Raw genomic sequence first — 20,884 nt, forward strand, 5'->3', positions numbered from 1 at the left:
TTACATAAGTCGTAACCGAGTAACATGCATTAGGTCTTAGCAAAACAGCAGATAATTTCTTGCATGCAACTCATAGCGACTTATGCAGTTTATACGCGAACATAAACTGAGGAGCTGTGAAAATGGAAGTGGTGCCGAACGAACAGATTCTGTTGTAAATGCGATAGAAGTTCGGTGGGAGTCCTACTGTTTGCGGTTGACGCTGTACTTGCTTGCAGCGTGTCAGCTGACGCGGGGGAACCACAAGTCGCGTGGCCTAGGGCCAAGGTCAGCGACGCGTCAGCTGCGCGCGCATGCTCGTCATGTCCTCGCAGTCAGCTGAGGCGCTACTTTACCTGGGGTCCCGTTTGACGTACAGTTCGTGTGTCCCCGCGTCTCACGTGACACTGTTCGATGCGAACGACGCACTTCATTCGTGACATCTTATCGATAGTGGCTTCTTTTGCGTTCACGTGTACCCGAGAGAACCGTCACGCACCTACGATTCACAACGCTGGGAGCCGAAAAGGAATTTCATCGCTTAGAACTGAATGTGTCGCTAGAGCTTCCGCCTTGGAGGCACCACACTGACATTGCGCTATAGAGGAATAAACCTTCAAGGTATGAGCGCATGTCCTACTCAGTCATAAGTGTACTTTATTCTTGCAATGTTGCTTAACCTTCCGTTGCTCACACGGATGAAACTCATCATCCACATGATTTTCCCGCTCTGGTTTGACTTACTGGGCTGAGTTGAGTTCGCACCATTTTCAGTACCTTTCCGGTTCACTACATCCGCTAGCTTCAGCCATCATTGGCTTTAGGTTACGCAGGTTTGAATTGTGTATGAAACATTATTATAGCTTGGAAGATATTGGTCATCCATGCGAGTTCTACTGCTAAAATGTGAAACAAAGTAAGTATAGAGAACTTCTTCCAATTCATGGCAGTGTGATGCAAAAGGTCTCTTTTGCAGCCAACACTGTTCATCTCTTTAAAAAAAAGTAGGTACATATATGACTTTACTGCTTTCCATTTTCCATGTGCATAATTTCATGCATATCGAAACTAATAACAGTTAATTCACTTTTTACCTAGAATACTTATGTATGTAAAGTAAATCTTCTGCATATTTTTAGTTTGTGGAATAAATATAAAAGGTAAAAAAAGCGTTGGATAGAGTTTAGCAGAGCTCCGGAGAATGGGTAGAATGGTACCGCGATCTGAGTGATGAAGATCTTGATACTGCTGGCTCAGAGAATGAGGATTATCTAAATGAAAGTGATATGGTTCGGGAACAGAATAAGAAGTGGCAGGAAATGATGAATATGAATCATAGGAAGAAATAACTCGAAAGGCCGTACTCCATTTAAGAAAAGATAGAACGGCTAAATGGAGGAAAAGAAAATATCCTACCAATGTTAGAACTATAATTTGTAATAGTATTACTCCTTTTCCTGGACCCATAAATGAAGCACGTTACAACACGGATAGAACTATTGGGAAGTTATTTTGGGATGAAAATTCCAACAAATGGCTTGGTTCAAATGGCTCTGAGCACTATGGGACTTAACATCTATGGTCATCAGTCCCCTAGAACTTAGAACTGCTTAAACCTAACTAGCCTAAGGACATCACACACCATCCAGCCATCACGAGGCAGAGAAAATCCCTGACCCCGCCGGGAATCGAACCCGGGCGCGGGAAGCTAGATTTGTGAACAATTGACAAGAATATTTACCAACCTAGTGTAGACCTGTACTTCACTGTATTTATGTATTACATAAATTACATTTACATTTAAATAAAACACTCCAGAAATAATAGATATACATCGTTCAAAGTCAGCAAATACACAGTTTATGTTGTGGATCACACCTGTCATCCGCGTCGCGTGACAGTGTCGGGAATTATCGCGCGAGTAACGGTAGGTTGAGGCCATTACGGAGCCACATGGTGTTTTACGATTGTACTGGCCAATTTTCAGCAGAGCTGTCCTAAGCTCTATACACGCAAACAAAGAAAATATTTGATATGGTGTGTGCGTTTTTTTATATAACTGTTTGCAAGTTTAATATTACACGTTGTTCATTTAGTCTTCATGTACATTTCCAACATGCCTTATGTCGAAATTAGGATATACAAAAATAATTTTTACGCTTCAAATCTCAAAAGTTTATGCCATGATTTTTTCTGCAGTAAATTTTCACGTCTCGAGAACAAATTAGTGGGAAAGTGGCGTTGACTTGATTCACTACGGTTTCCATCTAAATACATACTCTGAAAACCACTGGGAAGTACGTGGCAGAAGGTACTTCCCAGTGTACCACTTGTTATGTATTCTCGTCGTTCCATTCACGTATGCAACGCACGACGGATGATTGCTTGAATACATTTGTAGCCGAAGTAATTAGTGTTGTATTTGTTGCTGTCTTGTCTTCGAGGTCCCAACGGATGCGACACCTAAGCGCCTGCAGTCTAGTCTTACATTCTTCATTTAAAGCTGGTTCTCGAAACTCTGTAAACAACATAAATTTCTGTTAGTGGGGCATCCACAACTGTTCCTAATTGAAACTTCAGCTACAGCTGTACAAATTGCAACGGAAGTTTCAGTTACGAACTAACTTTGCAAGTAGGCTTCTGCCTTTTAGTTGTCGTGTACAGTGAATCGGTTACCGGTCAAGGTTTTCCAGCGTCTCCGCAAAACTCCGTTGTGCGTCAAATCTGTGACCATGCGTGGTGTCCTTTTTGATAATATTTTCTTTTTTATCATTCAGTTTCTGTGTTAATTCAGACCATATTTTACAACAGCTGACCAACTTAGCTTAAAATTTCTGTAATATACTCAAGATTGTCCTAAGTCAGTGATTGCTTATCGTAGAGTGCCTTCAACAGGTGACTTTGGCCATAGTTGCTCAGAACACTTCTAATTTCGTGTTTCCTTTCGTCGCTAGTGTTGTGTTTCCTGCGCTTATGGGTGGCATCCTGAGAAGTTTCTGTCGCTCCATCACAACGTTCTTTCTTAAAGTTGTTCGTGCTAGTGTGCTGATGATTGTGCCACTGTGAAGCGGATTTTTCATTATTCTTCGCTTTGCGTCTAGGGATTTGTCCATCATATGATCCTAAACAACCAGAAGTATCAGATTCACTCTGCTACCTGTTTTCCGCGTACTCACCACTTGGCATCCTACAACTATAACACAGTCCTTGTTAATTACACTCCACTGTGACTAGACGAGGCATGGACAGTTCGCTATTCTCCTAGCGGAGGAATACACTACGAACATTTTAGGCCTTTCAGTTCGTTGATTAATATTGCTGTAATTACATTCTTCTTAGCTCCGATTGCATTTCAGGAAGATCAGTTACGTATATGTTTCTTACGAATACTCGTTTAGTGTCTGTAGTCAATATAGTCTTATTATCAAGGCTGAGTCTGGACGTTTGGAGCAGCGAAAACTGGACAGCTTTTGCAGTGCTAGATCGTAGTATTCAATCTACTATCCTGGGAGCCGTTATGGCAGATTCTGAAAATTATTAGAGATGCATGACAAATGAGTAATTGGTTGGTGCCGTAACGCCTGGCCGGAATGTTTCTCGAGTTTTTAAACTGGCGAAAGGATTTACGTCGTTTATTCTTACAGGGAACTTCCTTATGCCCACATTTCCCTGGAAAGCTCTCCCCCAATGACTGGAATCGTGGGAAAATGAATTTGGCCTTAAAGCGGTGTTGCGTCAGATGATAGGGTCAGAATTGTACCTAGTCAGTATGTTGTGAATCACCTGACCAACTTTAAGTACTGTAGTTAATCCATTCACGCAGTACTGAGGGGGCAGATATGCCAGCTAATACTTCGAATAAGTTCTACGGTATTATAAGAGCCGCAATCCTTAACTCGCTTTAACTATATGTTTATATTATACTTTTTCATGCTCTTTTTCATGAGTGAATTGAAACAGATTTTTTAGTATTACAATTGTCTTCGTTTTACGCTGTGAAATCCCCCCATGTTGTGCGACTTCTTTATAATCCGCAAACGTGTTTCTCTTCACAGTTATTAGAAAACCGTTGTGGTTCCCGCAATTGTTAGCACTTTCGTTCGATGGCTAGCTCCTGAGATTCTTTCGTGTCCAAAGAACGTAATTTATAATCCACGTCTTCAACGTTCCTTCCACATGCTGATTCAGTAACAGTGGTCGTATTCTGTGAAAGACTTGTGATGGATCACACAGTGTGGATATATTCCATTATGAGGATGTATGGGGTATGACAGGAGGAATGGTCAGTATTCAGGGAAATACGAACTGAGCTGTGAGCATTTCTTCAGCTTCCATAATGTGAAGCAAATCTCTTCTACTGCAACCTCTGTGCTCTCCATATTTTGGGAGGAGGTGGTATGAACCTAAAGAAGTGCTTATATCCATTAAGGTACTCTTTGTAGTGTCCATGTCCACTTGAATTTTTAGTTTTGCATGACTGTCACAGTAATATCCGTGAATACTGACAATTCCTCCTGCGACACCCATTCTTCGCAGCACAGTATCAAATTAACAGCTGAATATCTGTCCTCTGACGATTGGTGTGGTTTTACAGACCTATCATTTAATTTCGTAATGGAAAGTATAACACTACGAAGCACCAGTCTGACAAATACTTCGTGTTCATGATGTAACTTGCATTAAATAGTTGAACTTCCATACTTCTCGCAATAGATGTACAACATTAGTATATATCGGAAGCACCATATACACAACTTGCCATGCCTAATACGGCGTAGGAAAGACGCTGCCATTCACAACAGCTTCCAATCGACTCCGAATCCGTAAAGAGAGGTCCTGCATTGTTTTAAATGAAATCTTCTACCTACAAATTAGTGACGAGGAGGTGGATAGTGATCAAACACCATTGTTCCAACGCAGAGCACAAAGACCCACCAATATTGAGATCTGGTGACTGTAGTGGCCAGCGGAGATGCGACAGTCATCCTTGAGCCCACAGAACCAGTCCCGGACGATGAGAGTTGTGTGAGCAGGAGCCTGTCATCTTGGAAAACAAGATCACCATTGGAGAATAAACACTGTAACATGGGATGAACCTGACAAGCCAAAATGGTCAGACAATCCTTGACAGTAATACGACATTGTCAAGTAACTGTAGGAAGTATAGACCTATATCTCTAATGCCGATCAGTTGTAGAATTTTGGAACACGTATTACGTTCGAGTATAATGACTTTTCTGGAAATTAGAAATCTACTCTGTAGGAATCAGCATGGGTTTAGAAAAAGACGATAGTGTGAAACCCAGCTCGCGCTATTCGTCCACGAGACTCAGAGGGCCATAGACACGAATTCCCAGGTAGATGCCGTGTTTCTTGACGTCCACAAGGCGTTTGATACAGTTCCCCACAGTCGTTTAATGAACAAAGTAAGAGCATATGGACTATCAGACCAATTGTGTGACTGGACTGAAGAGTTCCTAGATAACAAAACGCAGCACGTCATTCTCAATGGAGAAACGTCTTCCGAAGTAACAGTGATTTCAGGTGTGCCGCAGGGGAGTGTCGTAGGACCGTTGCTATTCGCAATATACGAGGGCAGTTCAATAAGTAATGCAACACATTTTTTTTCTCGGCCAATTTTGGTTGAAAAAACCGGAAAGTTCTTGTGGAATATTTTCAAACATTCCCGCTTCGTCTCGTATAGTTTCATTGACTTCCGACGGGTGACAGCGCTGTACGGAGCTGTTAAAATAGCGTCTGTAACGGATGTGCGTTGCAAACAACAGGCAGTGATCGAGTTTCTTTTGGCGGAAAACCAGGGCATCTCAGATATTCATAGGCGCTTGCAGAACGTCTACGGTGATCTGGCAGTGGACAAAAGCACGGTGAGTCGTTGGGCAAAGCGTTTGTCATCATCGCCGCAAGGTCAAGCAAGACTGTCTGATCTCCCGCGTGCGGGCCGGCCGTGCACAGCTGTGACTCCTGCAATGGCGGAGCGTGCGAACACACTCGTTCGAGATGATCGACGGATCACCATCAAACAACTCAGTGCTCAACTTGACATCTCTGTTGGTAGTACTGTGTCACAATTGTTCACCAGTTGGGATATTCAAAGGTTTGTTTCCGCTGGGTCCCTCGTTGTCTAACCGAACACCATAAAGAGCAAAGGAGAACCATCTGTGCGGAATTGCTTGCTCGTCATGTGGCTGAGGGTGACAATTTCTTGTCAAAGATTGTTACAGGCGATGAAACATGGGTTCATCACTTCGAACCTGAAACAAAACGGCAATCAATGGAGTGTCGCCACACCCACTCCCCTACCAAGAAAAAGTTTAAAGCCATACCCTCAGCCGGTAAAGTCATGGTTACAGTCTTCTGGGACGCTGAAGGGGTTATTCTGTTCGATGTCCTTCCCCATGGTCAAACGATCTACTCTGAAGTGTATTATGCTACTCTTCAGAAATTGAAGAAACGACTTCAGCGTGTTCGTAGGCACAAAAATCTGAACGAACTTCTCCTTCTTCATGACAATGCAAGACCTCACACAAGTCTTTGCACCCGAGAGGAGCTCACAAAACTTCAGTGGACTGTTCTTCCTCATGCACCCTACAGCCCCGATCTCGCACCGTCGTATTTCCACATGTTTGGCCCAATGAAGGACGCAATCCGTGGGAGGCACTAAGCGGATGATGAAGAAGTTATTGATGCAGTACGACGTTGGCTCCGACATCGACCAGTGGAATGGTACCGTGCAGGCATACAGGCCCTCATTTCAAGGTGGCGTAAGGCCGTAGCATTGAATGGAGATTACGTTGAAAAATAATGTTGTGTAGCTAAAAGATTGGGGAATAACCTGGTGTATTTCAATGCTGAATAAAACAACCCCTGTTTCAGAACAAAAATGTGTTGCATTACTTATTGAACTGCCCTCGTATATAAATGACCTTGTGGATAACATCGGAAGTTCACTGAGGCTTTTTGCGGACGATGCTGTAATGTATCGAGGGGCTGTAACGACGGAAAATTGTACTGAAATGCAGGAGGATCTGCAACGAATTGACGTATGGTGCAGGGAATGGCAACTGAATCTCAATGTAGACAAGTGTAATGTGCTGCGAATACACAGAAAGGAAAATCCTTATCATTTAGCTACAATATAGCAGGTCAGCAACTGGAAGCAGTTAATTCCATAAATTATCTGGGAGTAGGCATTAGGAGTGATCTAAAATGGAATAACTATATAAAATTAATCGTCGGTAAAGCAAAGCCAGACTGAGATTAATTGGAAGAATCCTAAAGAAATGCAGTCGGGAAACAAAGGAAGTAGGTTCAGTACACTTGTTCGCCCACTGCTTGAATACTGCTGACCGTTGTGGGATCCGTACTAGATAGGGTTGATAGAAGTAATAGAGAATATCCAACGGAGGGCAGCGCGCTTCGTTACAGGATCATTTAGTAATCGCGAAAGCGTTACGGAGGTGATAGGTAAACTCCAGTGGAAGACTCTGCAAGAGAGACGCTCAGTAGCTCGGTACGGGCTTTTGTTGCAGTTTCGAGAACATGCCTTCACCGAGGAGTCAAGCAGTATATTGTTCCCTCCTACGTATATCTCGCGGTATAAAATCAGTGAGATTAGAGCCCACACAGATGCATACCGACAATCTTTCTTTCCACGAACAATAGGAGACTGAAATAGAAGGGAGAACCGATAGAGGTACTCAAAGTATCCCCCGCCACACATAGTCAGGTTGCTTGCGGAGTATGGATGTAGATGTAGATGTAGACCGATGGAATACCGTGATATGGCTGCACAAATCATTACCGAAACCAAATGTTTCACTCTTGAGGTGTAAACTTGCCAGAACGCGGAGGCAGTGTGACAGAAGAGTCATTCGACGAAATGACTTTCTTTCATGGCTTCATAGTCCAGGTTTTATGGCTTCGATATCACATTTTCTTGTTAGTAGAATTTCATGACTGGTGAGTGATTCTGGAGTTTTCCTATATATTTTATTTGTTATGTCTAGTTTCGTTGGACCAAACTGAATAACAAGTCTCCTTAGTCTTGGAACGAGTCAGTATATGTACGGATTACATATAAAATAAATCTAAAAGAATCCTTTGCAGATGACAAGTTGCGATTACGCATTACCGTAATCAATAGTATCATACAGGAATTAGGTTGTATTTTCCCACGAACTCCGCGGCAGAATACCATGAGTGATCCAAAAATGGCACAAATGGCTCTGAGCACTATGGGACTAACATCTGAGGTCATCAGTCCCCTAGAACTTAGTACTACTTAAACCTAACCAACCTAACCACATCACACACATCCTATCCGAGACAGGATTCGATCTTGCGACCGTAGCTGTCCCACGGTTCCAGACTAAAGCGCCTAGAATCGCCAGGTCACACCGGCTGGCAGTCCATCAGGTAATTCTTCAATTTGAAATGGTGTATCTATCCGCCACTGTGCCGATCGGTTCGGTACGCGAGATATTGTAATTCTTGTAGTAGCTAATTCAAAATGGATATAGCAGAATAATACACAACAGTCGAGGAGGTGCAATCCAAATATAGATTGTATTTCTGCCTAGTATTTGTTGAGTGAAAGTTGCTAATTTCTGTCTGTAATTGCATACTGTTGACTGAAAACGAGATTGGATGCTGTTTACATTATGAGGCCCGTTTCAGTATTCCCGTACTCTTGAACTGCAGTCGACAAGATCTTGGCGAACTTACGCGACATACTTCTCGAACTGCCGGTTTATGACCCAAAAATACCGTTTCTGTATGGGAAGAGTTACCCCAGAGTGTAATGTTCTATACCTTAAGGGAATGAAAATAAGAAAAGTAGACTAACTTTCTTGTGGGCTCTTCACTTAATGCAGATAATGGTCCAACGGTAAATATAGTTCCATTCAGTTTCTGAACAAGATCCTGAACATGGGCTTTCCATGACAGCTTACTATCTATCTGAACACCTAGAATTTTGAATTGTTCGGACTCAATAATCACGTTCCCACTCCGTGTAATCGAAATGTCGAGCTCCCCCTGCAATTTCCAGCTTACGGAGCACCCTTCTTGTTGTTTTGGTGCTGACAGAGTTCGCGACGGCGTCTCAGTTACGCTGTGTCTTTTACACCTATGGTCAACTTATGTTTCGTCACAGATCTGTCCCTTGCGATTACGCAACACACAACTTCCTCCGCGTCATTACTTAGCGGATAATGTCTTCTTGCTTTCTTCGTATGCGGTGTAATTCTTCCATATGGTGCCTCTTGCAACATCAAACACTTCTGCTGCCTTGGTTACGGTAACACACAACATACGATCATCAACAATTAGTCCCTGTTCGAATTCACTCGATATAACACACTCATAGCTATATATAGGACACTGTTCTGGGGCCCTATTCTGTATCGTTCATACCGACCGGTACAGTAGGTTAGCCTCGGTAGTGACGTCAATTTCAATGTCATATCCGAAGTTCCTATTCAGTAAGCTGCTGAGACCTGATACTGATCGGTCCTTCTACCGATTTTACGACACCTGGACCGAGTGGTTTTGAATTTCGACATAGCCCCCTCCTTCGGTTTGGTGTGGTTTGTTTACATCTGGTATTTGCTATATTTCAGCTCCGGATTTAGTGATTATGTTACTGAAAAATCGCCAGGCCGTGTCTGGGTGGTAAGTTAGTTCGTAATAGACTATTTTCCTTTGTTACAAATATGGTTTTTATTGTTGTTACTGTGAATGATTATAACATAAAAAACAGTTTCGGTCAATATTCCCACAAAATACCTGTAATTTTTAGTAATTAAGGGTTTAAAAATAATTAAATTTCAAAAGGTCGGCTCTGTATACGTGTATCTCATGTCTTAGCTGAAATTACTGGTGACTTCGCGTACTCTTTTCCGCAAATGCTTTACTTATTAACTTTCGAAACTCGTTTAAGACTTCTAAGTAACAATGCAAAGGAATTTTGTGAAGCCTGATAGCAGAAACCATCCAAAATTTCATGCGTTTACGGCTTACGCCCGTATCATTCGGCAACGAAGTCAGCCTGCGTCTCTCTCAAATGGAATTATATAAAATGAACCTTTGCGAGTTGTAGTAGCGATGGTGGTAATGTGACGAACTGCCATGGCGAAAGACGTGGATTCGCATACCGCTGGATGCGAAATATATTTTTTCCTCTTCGTGTTTGCAACACATTCTGAGACTTTGTTAATCGTCCAAGTTCACCATTTTTCTGAAGTATTCGTTATAAGTTACACGTAAGAGCGCGCTTTCTCAGTAACGAGTATCTCCGATTTTGTGACTTCCATACGTTTAAGGAGTGAAAGATGAAATTACTGTGCGTGAAACAACTGACAGTGACATTTATACTTCTTCTCACAAATAATTCAAAATTTGTTTAAAGAATACGTAGCGATTTCCGAGAGTGTGATCAGACAGGAATCTAAGAGCACAACGTAAATTGCTGCGAATGGAACTAGCAGCTATCGTCTTTATACTCTAGCTAGTCACAAGTATTTATCTGCGATCGAATCCTTAACAACAATAGACAGAGATGAAAGATTCCCGCCACAATACCACCATACATGAAACATTCTGATTAATCAGATGCATGTTATAAACTACAACGAATTTCTATAGCTGCACTCGCCACTTGTCCTAGAAAAGGTGATTTTTTAAATTTTGTTTTTATGAACCAAATCGTCGATGAATCATATAGGGAAATAGGCTACTTCATAATTTGGATCTCTAGAAGCGAGTTACAACCACAGTCTATGCATCTTCCTATTCTTTGGACGAGTTCCGTCTTTGGAACTAACTGAAGGCAGTTTATTCCCGTACGCGGTTCGCTTCTTTCATTTGTGAAGCACCATCACGAACAAAGGAAGCTAAAGGCTTATGGCAATAAACAAACTGCCTTCAATTAGTTGCATAGACACAACGTACCTCCACGAATTTTGAAGCAACTAAGAAACGACAGAAAACGAAAAAATGACGAATTTTTCTGGTGTTTATATAGATGTATTTGTACAATGCGGTACTACACTCCATTCCTAACTCATATTCCGAAACGTAAATTCCAAAACAAGACGTCGATGTGGATGAGAATAAAATGACATTATGTGACATTTACGACAGTTTCCAGAACTCAGTCAATATCCTATCGTTATCATGCATTCATGGAAGCACGTGGTCAACGAAATTTGAACGGAATGACGTAGTTTAATCATATGCCTGTGTAGGCTGCTAGCCGCTTCCATTTCATGCCGCTGTGGTGGTGTTGTGCGCATGCGCGGATTTGAAGCAGATTGCTTTTGATTGGCTGGCATGAAGAGAACTGACAACAGCGTTTCCATTCGCTAGGACGGTTCGGCATCGCTTCCGAAATGCTTACAGAATAGTGTTTGGGCTCACTTTCAAAAACAAGACCATTCGGTGCTCTCGCGTACCGAACCGATCGGACGTGTTGAGGGCAACCTACAAGCTCAGCTAGTACCTGAATTTACGTTCAAGCATATGTTTCACGTGATGTGCCTTTAATTTTGTCCAGCCCCCTTAAGTATGAAGTATCACCCTGATTGGCACGAATACAGTCTTATACTAGATGTAGGATGGAAACCAAACAGCTTCTGAATATCATGGTTCAAATAGTTCAAATGGCTCTAAGCACAACGGGACTTAACATCTGAGGCCATCAGTCCCCTAGAACTTAGAACTACTTAAACCTAACTAACCTAATGACATCACACACATCCATGCCCGAAGCAGGATTCGAACCTGCAACCATAGCAGTCGCGCGGTTCCGGACTCAAGCACCTAGAACCGCGCAGCCACTTCTCTGAATATCATCTTGAGGAAGTTCGTGCCATGCCATGCTGGAGACTGGTATGGAAGTATACGTCTTCCCATTGCATATTAGATATACTCTATGAACAGCAAAGTAGCGGACCAAGCAGAACTGTCAAGAATCCATTCATTTGTCAAAGTGTTTTTGGCATGAAATTGCATTATTGTCATGAAGGGTACGACAACAAGGTATTACTATTCTTGTCACAAAATGGCGAATATTGAGCCTCTTATCAGTAATTACCAAGTCAGTGCTGTTACCGCATCCAACGGCTCGCCAAACTGGGACTGCAGGAGATGAAGTGGTATAGGTCACGACAAGAGCCGCTTCTTTTTATTTTTCACCATATCTTCTACCGCCTCACTGGCGTCGATATAATCTCCACCAACAGAAGCTAGACTTATCGCTGAGCTCCACAGAATGGCAGTCAATGTCTCAGTTACCTCTAGCTCTTCTCCAAGCTAGTCTCTGTTGGCTGTGATGCGTTGTCAGCGCTTAGTAACGTATGGCAACTCGAGATCTCCACCCGGCTCCAGTAATCACATTTCGTGGTAACGTTCTGCATGTGTCCACTGCCCGGGTCTCTGCTGTTGTCATCATTCTACTCGTCAGAGTCAGTCGAACAATCATACTATCTTTACGTGGGGTAGTTCTTTTCTGAGGTCACATGCCTGCTACTCGTGCCACTCTGTCGAGCTGAGTCCATCTCGTAACCAGTCGCTCTGCAGCCATTGCACTATAGAGTGTGTGATCTGTGATCTACCGATACTTTACTCCCCAATTCCCCATGTCAATAATTTGATTACTTAATCTCCATAAGATGATAACAGCTGTAACTTGCACAACCTCTGCCCATCCTCTGTTCCGATCTCCAATTGAAAAGTTCCAGTAACTTAAGACACGTTTGATTGCCATCGTGTACTCATGGTTATGTTCACACACTGACCGAAAAAAAAAAAATCGCAGCACCAAAAAAAAAAAAAAAAAAAAAAAAAAAAGTTGACTTAGAGTAATGAAATTTGTGGAATACATGTATCTAGGTGGCCTATTTAAGTGATTATATTTGCAAGATCACAGGTTAATGTAAGCTTGAGTTAAGCCATTGCAAATGAAAAATGCTGGTACAGTAATAAGTGGTGTAACCGCCAGAATGTTGAAGCAAGCAGGTAAATGTAAATGCATTGGGTTGTACAGCTGCCGGATGTCTGTTTGTGGGATGGTGCTCCACACCTCTTGCACTTGGTCAGTCAGTATAGGGACGGTTAATGCTGGTTGTGAATGACACTATGTCATCCGATCACGTCTCGCGTGTGCGCCATTGGAGACAGATCTGCTGTTCGAGCAGTCGAAGACAAGATGTCGACGGCCTGTAGAGTCTGTAACAAGAGCGGTATGTGGACGAGCGTTATGCTGTTGGAAAGTGAATACTTAAATATTCTAATAGCATAAGCAATTTTCTGTCCAGTACTTCTGTTACTTTGCCATTCACTTTTTATATGCACTCATATTTCAGTGTTACTGAGACACATTACTGAATTTCGTTTGTAACTAAAAGAATTTTATCTGTACTTGACTCAAAACTTATTTACTCACCTTCATTTTAAAAAAGTTAGTCCACAACAACTATTTTCAGACAACAGAACAAATAGTCCTACTAATGGGAAAGCCACGTATAACACTATTACACAGGGAATCGTGCTTATTGTTATATAGCTCGGGAAGGCCGAAATGCACGCTATAAGCTCACGCAGGATGGCGTGAGGTCTGAAACAGGATACGTAATGAATGCTATGAAGAAAAGTACGTAGCTGCTGGAATACTTAACTTTAATCCATCATCTGTATACATCGTTCTTGATGAGACATGCTTCATACGATAACTATCAATTGCTATGGCGCCTTGCTAGTTCGTAGCCATTGACTTAGCTGAAGGCTATTCTAACTATCTTCTCTGCAAATAAACGAGGCTTCGTCACTGTTGCATCGCTAGCTAAGTCGTCCGTACAACTGGGGAGAGTGCTAGTAAGTCTCTCGAGACCTGCCGTGTGGTGGCGCTCGGTCTGCAATTACTGACTGTGGCGACACGCGGGTCCGACATGTACTAATGGACCGCGGCCGATTTAAAGCTACCACCTAGCAAGTGTGGTGTCTGGCGGTGACACCACACATATAGCATAATGTTACTCCTTTTACAGGATATCACCGTGACGTACGACAGTTAATTCCTTTTCCTATGAGTTTTCTAGGTGTTAGAAAGAAACGCAGTAAAAATGGAATGATACTGAATCGAGGACATTTTTTGTACCAAGTTCATTAAGTGGTTTGTCTAATGGATTTACGGTTGCCAGACTATTTGGGCAAATAAATGGTTAAGTTTCAGAAAAGTAGAAGAAGTAAATTTGTCTTACTTGCTGTTGCCTAATGTAACTTCATAAAGAAATATAACTTCACGAATATAGTTCTGAGAAAAGATACGTGAATCTTTAAGCTTCTACACCCACATACATATATAATTTTCATCTAGAAAGGCCACGAATTTTTAATCAATGCTATGTGCAAACAAAATTTGTTCACGGGGAGATTTTTGCATTCTGTTTACCCAGTAAAGTGAATACTTAAATATTCTAATAGCATAAGCAATTTTCTGTTCAGTACTCCTGTTACTTTGTCATTCCCTTTTTATATGCACTCATACTTCAGTGTTACTGAGTCACATTACTGAATTTCATTTGTAACTAAAAGAATTTTATCTGTACTTGACTCAAAACTTATTTACTCACCTCCATTTTAAAAAAGTTAGTCCACAACAATATTTTCAGACATTTATTCAAAGATGAAAATTAGTGCTTGTAGAATGCTGTTCATTATTGACAGCACCACATGTCGAATCAGTACAATTTGGCAGTCAGGGTCAGTCGGATAACCACGAGAGAGCTACTGCTGTCACACGAAATCGCACTCCAGACTATAACTCAGCATCTAAAATTAGCACGCCGACAGTTTGCAGGCCCTTGACTGGCCTCCTAACCAACACATTGCCATCACTGGCACCGAGACAGAATCAGATTTCCTCAGACAACACAACAGATCTCCACCATGCGCTCCAATGAGCCCACGCTTGACATCACTGAAGTCGCAATTGGCGGTGGTTTGGCGTCAGTGGAATATACGCTACACGACGTCTGGCTCGCAGCTGTCCTTGAAGTAACCGATTTGCAGCACTTCTTCATGTTACTGTTGTGCCAAATGTTGTTCAGATTTCTGGTACAGTTGCAGTACGATACGACAGAGCCATTTAGTCCACTAAAGAGAAACTGAGTCGGTTTCATACCCCGCCAACCACAAACGTTAAGAATTAATTGCATATACCAGAAAATTTGGCACATTGTCTCCTACACCTTTTTTTTTTAAAAAAAAAAAGAACTGGAGCACCTCCACTGGCGCGCTGCCATGGTGACCAACACAAGAAGTGGTACTGTCACCTCTGGGCAGTGGGTGGTATTGGAATTCATGAATCACAGGATGAGGGACTCTGATATTGACAGAAAGCGAGTGAAGGGAAGCGGGTTTACGGCAGAGGGGATAAAAGTACTGCGGCAAGCGCCGTGGTGGGAAGAAAAAGAAAAAGGAAAAGCTCTGCGAGAGCGTAGGCAGGTAACAGTGCTAATAGTGGATTCTTGCCAGTAGCGACAGTGTATGTGTGGGTATTGGGAAATGTTAGTGGATTTACCATTCTAGCTGGCCTCCAACGAATCTCCTGGGCCAATTGCAGAGTCAACGTTCCTATAACTTACCAAGTCCTCATAAGAGTGGTGAATCGGATTATGAAATTTGCCGCTCGTTGTGTAGAGTCGTGTGCGGTTGGTTTGTCTCGTGTGTTCGGATTCCCTGTCTGTGCCGACTGGTTGTATGAGGGTAAGTGGCGGTGGCAGTCAGATCTACAGTAGCGTAGGGATTCATCATTGTTTATGCGCTTAATTTAAGCCTCCCATACATGGTTTATTTTTCCCTAAGGTAAAGTGGTTTGGGCGGTTATGCTTTCACCTGTGGTTTTGATCACAGTTCCGCAGATTAAGGATCAAGCTATGATTGAGTGTCTCGAGTTCCTCTAGAGTCATGCGACGATTTTTTTGAATGCATCCACGAGAATTTCGAGAAGTATTTCAGTACGTAAGTCCGCGGTACGTCTAAATCTCGGGGTATTGTTTATCACCTGTAAGACCTTGTTCTGTATGACCTGCAGGCGGGCAGAGGTGGTGGAGCTGCGTATCTCGTCAGAGGTTTGATAATTGTCATATACATAGACCTCGATAGCTTCCCGTTCACTGTGCTTTGCCTGTTAAGCGTAGGGTACAACTGTTTAATCCTCGCGTCTGCTTTATGGGCAACGTGTTGTATGTGGTCGGCGTCGTTCCCCCATACCCTCCGCCATGTGAGTTCCCTATTCAATCCGATGTATCTGACTTTTCACTGAAACGTGTAGGTCGTGTGTGTAGAGATAGCTGTGTACAGTGTTGGTGTCTCAGCAGTTGCCTCGGTCTGCGTGTGAACAGAACTGCCTCGCGTTAGTCGATATTTACCTTGATAATCCATTTCTCGATCAAGGCTGACGGTTCTGAGTGCTATCTCTAGACATGAGTTAATTTTTGATCATTTACAGTATCGCGTTGGGATGTCTGTGTCATCGGCGTAGATGGCACCATCATGTTGCTGGAATACCGTTACTCAGAGGTTAAATAAGACGCGCCCCAAGGTGTCGTCTCAGGTTATTCCGGCCGGAATACCATCTCGTGTTGATGTTTTTCTCCCTGTATGTCGGTGTTAAAACTTCTGTTATTGACGAAAGAGTGTATCAGACGTAAGAGTCTGTCGGGATAACCAGCGTCACTGAGTTTGCGGATGAGACCGTTGTGCTAGAGACGGTCGGAGTCTTTGTCGATGTCCAGAAACACAGCCTCTATTGCTGGTGTTGTAGCCGTCCGTTATGTATTTCTACTACGTGGAGTTGTTGCCTTGTAGTATGGTGATTCCTAAAGCCGAATTGCTCCGGAATCCTGGCTACATTGTTGATGCAAAACCTAGTGAGTCGTTTTACTATTACATTCTCAACAATCATATCTAGCGAGTTCAGCAGGCTAATACGTCGCTAATTTTGTGGTAGGGAGTGGTATTTGCCTGCGTTTCTGAAAATTAGGACGTTCTCCACCTTCCAAAAGGCAGGGACATGTTGATGTCAAATGATGGCATTCGTGATGTGTGTTCAGTATTCTTCATCTACACCTACATACATGCTCCGCAAGCCAAGGTACGGTGCGTGGAGAAGGGTACCCTGCATTTCCTTTTCTGTTCCACTCTCAAATAGGGCGAGGAAAAAGTCTGGATGCCTCCATACGAGATCTAATCTCATTAATCTTATCTTTCTGATCCTTACGCGAAATCTACGTTAGTGCAGTAGAGTCGTTCTTCAGTCAGCTTCAAATGCCGGTTCTCTGAATTTTCTCATTAGTGTTCCTCAAATCCCGAAGAATCTCTGTAATAATTGCGTGTTGTCGATAACTACTGGAAACAGATCTAGCAACCCGCCCCTGAATTGCTTCGATGTTTTCCCTTCATACGACTACATCTACAATTCTCCAAACTCTCGAACAGTACTCAACAACGGCTCGCAGTAGTGACCTATACGCGGTCCCCTTTACAGTTAAATCACATTTTCCTGAAATGCCCCCAATAAACCGAACTCGACCATTCGCCTTGACTACAGAGATCCTTACACCCTCATTCCATTTCATATTGCTTTGCAACGTTATGCTTAGATGTGCCTGTATAAAGCAGCACACTATTAACACTGTATTTGAACATTATGAGTGATTTTACTACTCATCTGCATTAACTTACATTTTTGTACATGTAGAGCCAGCTGCCATTTATCACACCAACTGGAAGTTTTGTCTAAGTTACCTTGTATGCTCCTACAGCCACTCAACGACGACACCTAATCACACACCATAACATCATCAGCAATCAGCCGCAGGCTGATGATTACCCTGTCCGCCACAGCATTCTTATGGATAGAAAATAACCGTCTTTAGGACAGGGTTTTGGTACTATCATGGACAGTAGCTTTCTTACCTAGGGTGGGGGCTAGTGTTCTGGCCATTATCATATAACCTGTACTACAACAGAACTCATAGTCCTACTAATGGGAAAGCCACGTATATCACTATTACACAGGGAATTGTGCATATAGCATAATGTTACTCCTTTTACAGGATGTGACCGTGATGTACGACAGTTAATTCCTTTTCCTATGAGTTTTCTAGGTGTTAGAAAGAAACGCAGTAGAAATGGAATGACACTGAATCGAGGACTTTTTTTGTACCAAGTTCTTTAAGTGATTTGTCTAATGGATTTACGGTTGCCAGACTATTTGGGCAAATAAATGGTTAAGTTTACGGAATTACTTGCTGTTCCCTAATGTAACTTCATAAATTAATATAACTTCACGAATATATTTCTGAGAAAAGGCACAGGAATCTTTAAGCTTCTACACCCACATACATATATAATTTTCATCTAGAAAGGCCACGAATTTTTAATCAATACTATGTGCAAACAAAATTTGTCCACGGGGGGATTTTTGCATTCTGTTTACCCAGTAAAGTGAATACTTAAATATTCTAAAAGCATAAGCAATTTTCTGTTCAGTACTCCTGTTACTTTGTCATTCACTTTTTATATGCACTCATACTTCAGTGTTACTGAGACACATTGCTGAATTTCATTTGTAACTAAAAGAATTTTATCTGTACTTGACTCAAAACTTATTTACTCACCTTCATTTTAAAAAAGTTAGTCCACAACAATTATTTTCAGACATTTATTCAAAGATGAAAATTAGTGCTTGTAGATACTGAACAAAACGCTCCAAATGTTTCTACGAGTAAAAGAGATTTACTCTGAATGATCAAACACCTGGAAGGAAGCCTATATAGTTGAATGATTAGGAATAAATACAAGGATGAACTCAATTTTAAGTCTGAAAAATTAATTTTTATTAATGGTTCACTCTTCTACAGTTGTAAGTATACTGTTTGTAACCTGTTAGCTGTAGCCGTTGGGAGCGGCAGGTAATAATGGCGGCTACACTGCCCACAATGCAGGGTACAAGTTCCTTGAAGTATGGGCTAATTAATACTTCAGGGCGCCATTCTAACGTCAATTACTTAGCGCAACAACTTGTGCCTAAGCCGTATTAATTGAGCAGTCGTCATATGAGGCTATTGTGCAACAATTTCCAGGCAAGGCATTGCCTGCTTCGTCCGAGTGCTGCCTGTTTCACTGCTGCCTACAAACTGTGTCTTCTCGTTTCCACTCGCTCTACAGGTATCGCACCAAAATCCCAAGCCAACGTTTATGTTTCCCGCAGTAACTACCCTACATTACAAAAGCACTACACATTGTCCGTAAGTGTGTACCATTTTATATATATGACAACTAGCAGACATATAAAAATTACATCCACAAACATTTTTATTTCATTAATCCGTGAAAATATATTATTTCGTAAACTATACATTTAGGATATTTCCTTGCGTAAGTTACAAATATAACTTAACAACGACTCTAACACCACATAATCACATTTTACACGTAGTTCTTGCATATCACAGTTATGTTGTGATAAAATTTGAAGGGGAAAAGTTAGAAATTAGATGAATGCTTGTATTGCGCTATGATCTCCGCCTTCTCCTCTGCGGAGTATGCAGTTCCAGCTGGCCCTTGCAGAGCGGTTGTATAGTGTCGCTCCCTGATGCCAGCTTGTTTTTCGTCCCACTGTGTGTTTTTAAATGTTTAAGTATTTTCCCGATAATACCCTGGAACCCGTCAATATGCAGTTTCAACAACGGGCGCCTGGTGAGCTGCCAGTTTCTGCTGAGACGGTTTCTAATTGAGGCAAGGTCCGGCTCTTTCTGCGGAAGGTCCGTGGGATGTCGCTGTCGTGTGAAAATTGAAATGGCGTCAGCCATTGCATCCTGGATTCTAGAGGTGAGTGCTTCTACAACTCCATCAGGTTCTTCTGTGCGAGTAATGTCGTCTGTTTCTGGGATACTACTATTAAACGTTTCCTTGAATACGGTTCAATTCGCACGCTTGCAGCTTATTATTAGAGTGGTTCTGCGTCCCACAGTTGTTCTTCAGTGTGCAGTGTTACTGGGATGTGATCGGGGATCAGGTCATTCTAACTGCAACGTTGAGTGTTCGTGTGTTGCCCTACGTCTGTTATGTCTGCCGTCTGTCGCCTGTCATTAGGCACCAGCGTGGGTAAGTGTAGCCTTTGTATAATTTGGTTTCGCCGTTGTTAATGCTCGTACATACTGTCTTGAACTGCGGGAAATCGTGGCAAAACCATCGCTCATCCTGTAGAAAGTATATTATTAAAGTAACGACCGATTTCACGCTAATTTAGGCGCATCGTCACGTGACCTAAACAGGAATCGGAAAGGAAGTATTTTACATTTTCTTCCCTTTTTTACGCTGGCTTAGTAACTCTCATTATATGAAGTAAAATAGTAGTGTACATTAGGCACTTATATTGTGACTACAACATTATTTTATGCTTCCCGTCGTTTACGTCATTGATAAATGGAAATACGCTAGAAGCGTTTGTAAGATTGATTAAAGAAGATGTCCCTAAAGCTAAATAAGAATAGGTTTTGCTGCAGAGAGAATAAAATATCTGCTGCAAAGCGTGTGAAAATTTGTATAACCACAAAAAAACCATACCAAATTATCAGCTGGAGGTGATGCGGGCATCGCCGTAAGGGTCACGGAACCCTATACAAGCAGCCATGAGGAAAACTGCATTGACTGTGATACCCGGAATACAGCGAAATGGCGCTAGCGAAAGTTGGGCAGTAATCGAACGGCGAAACATGAAAGAGGGGGAGGTGCTCTACATAAAAATAAATTACGATTTAAATTAGCAAATGATATAAATCACGGACCATGCGTGGACAGAAAACTAATACGGTAA

The 20,884-nt window shown here is 42.1% G+C and overlaps 1 protein-coding gene across 1 annotated transcript in view; it reads left to right on the top strand.

Moving 5' to 3' along the window:
* Positions 1-353: 353 nt before the first annotated feature.
* LOC126484137 (uncharacterized) overlaps positions 354-20,884 on the top strand; it is a 375,463-nt gene continuing 354,932 nt past the window's right edge. Inside the window, exon 1 of the mRNA XM_050107520.1 lies at positions 354-600. The gene's annotated coding sequence lies outside the window, so the exon portion shown is untranslated. The remainder of the gene's footprint in view (positions 601-20,884) is intronic.

Source organism: Schistocerca serialis, chromosome 6 (assembly GCF_023864345.2).
Source record: "Schistocerca serialis cubense isolate TAMUIC-IGC-003099 chromosome 6, iqSchSeri2.2, whole genome shotgun sequence".
Classification (NCBI taxonomy): Eukaryota; Metazoa; Arthropoda; class Insecta; order Orthoptera; family Acrididae; genus Schistocerca; species Schistocerca serialis.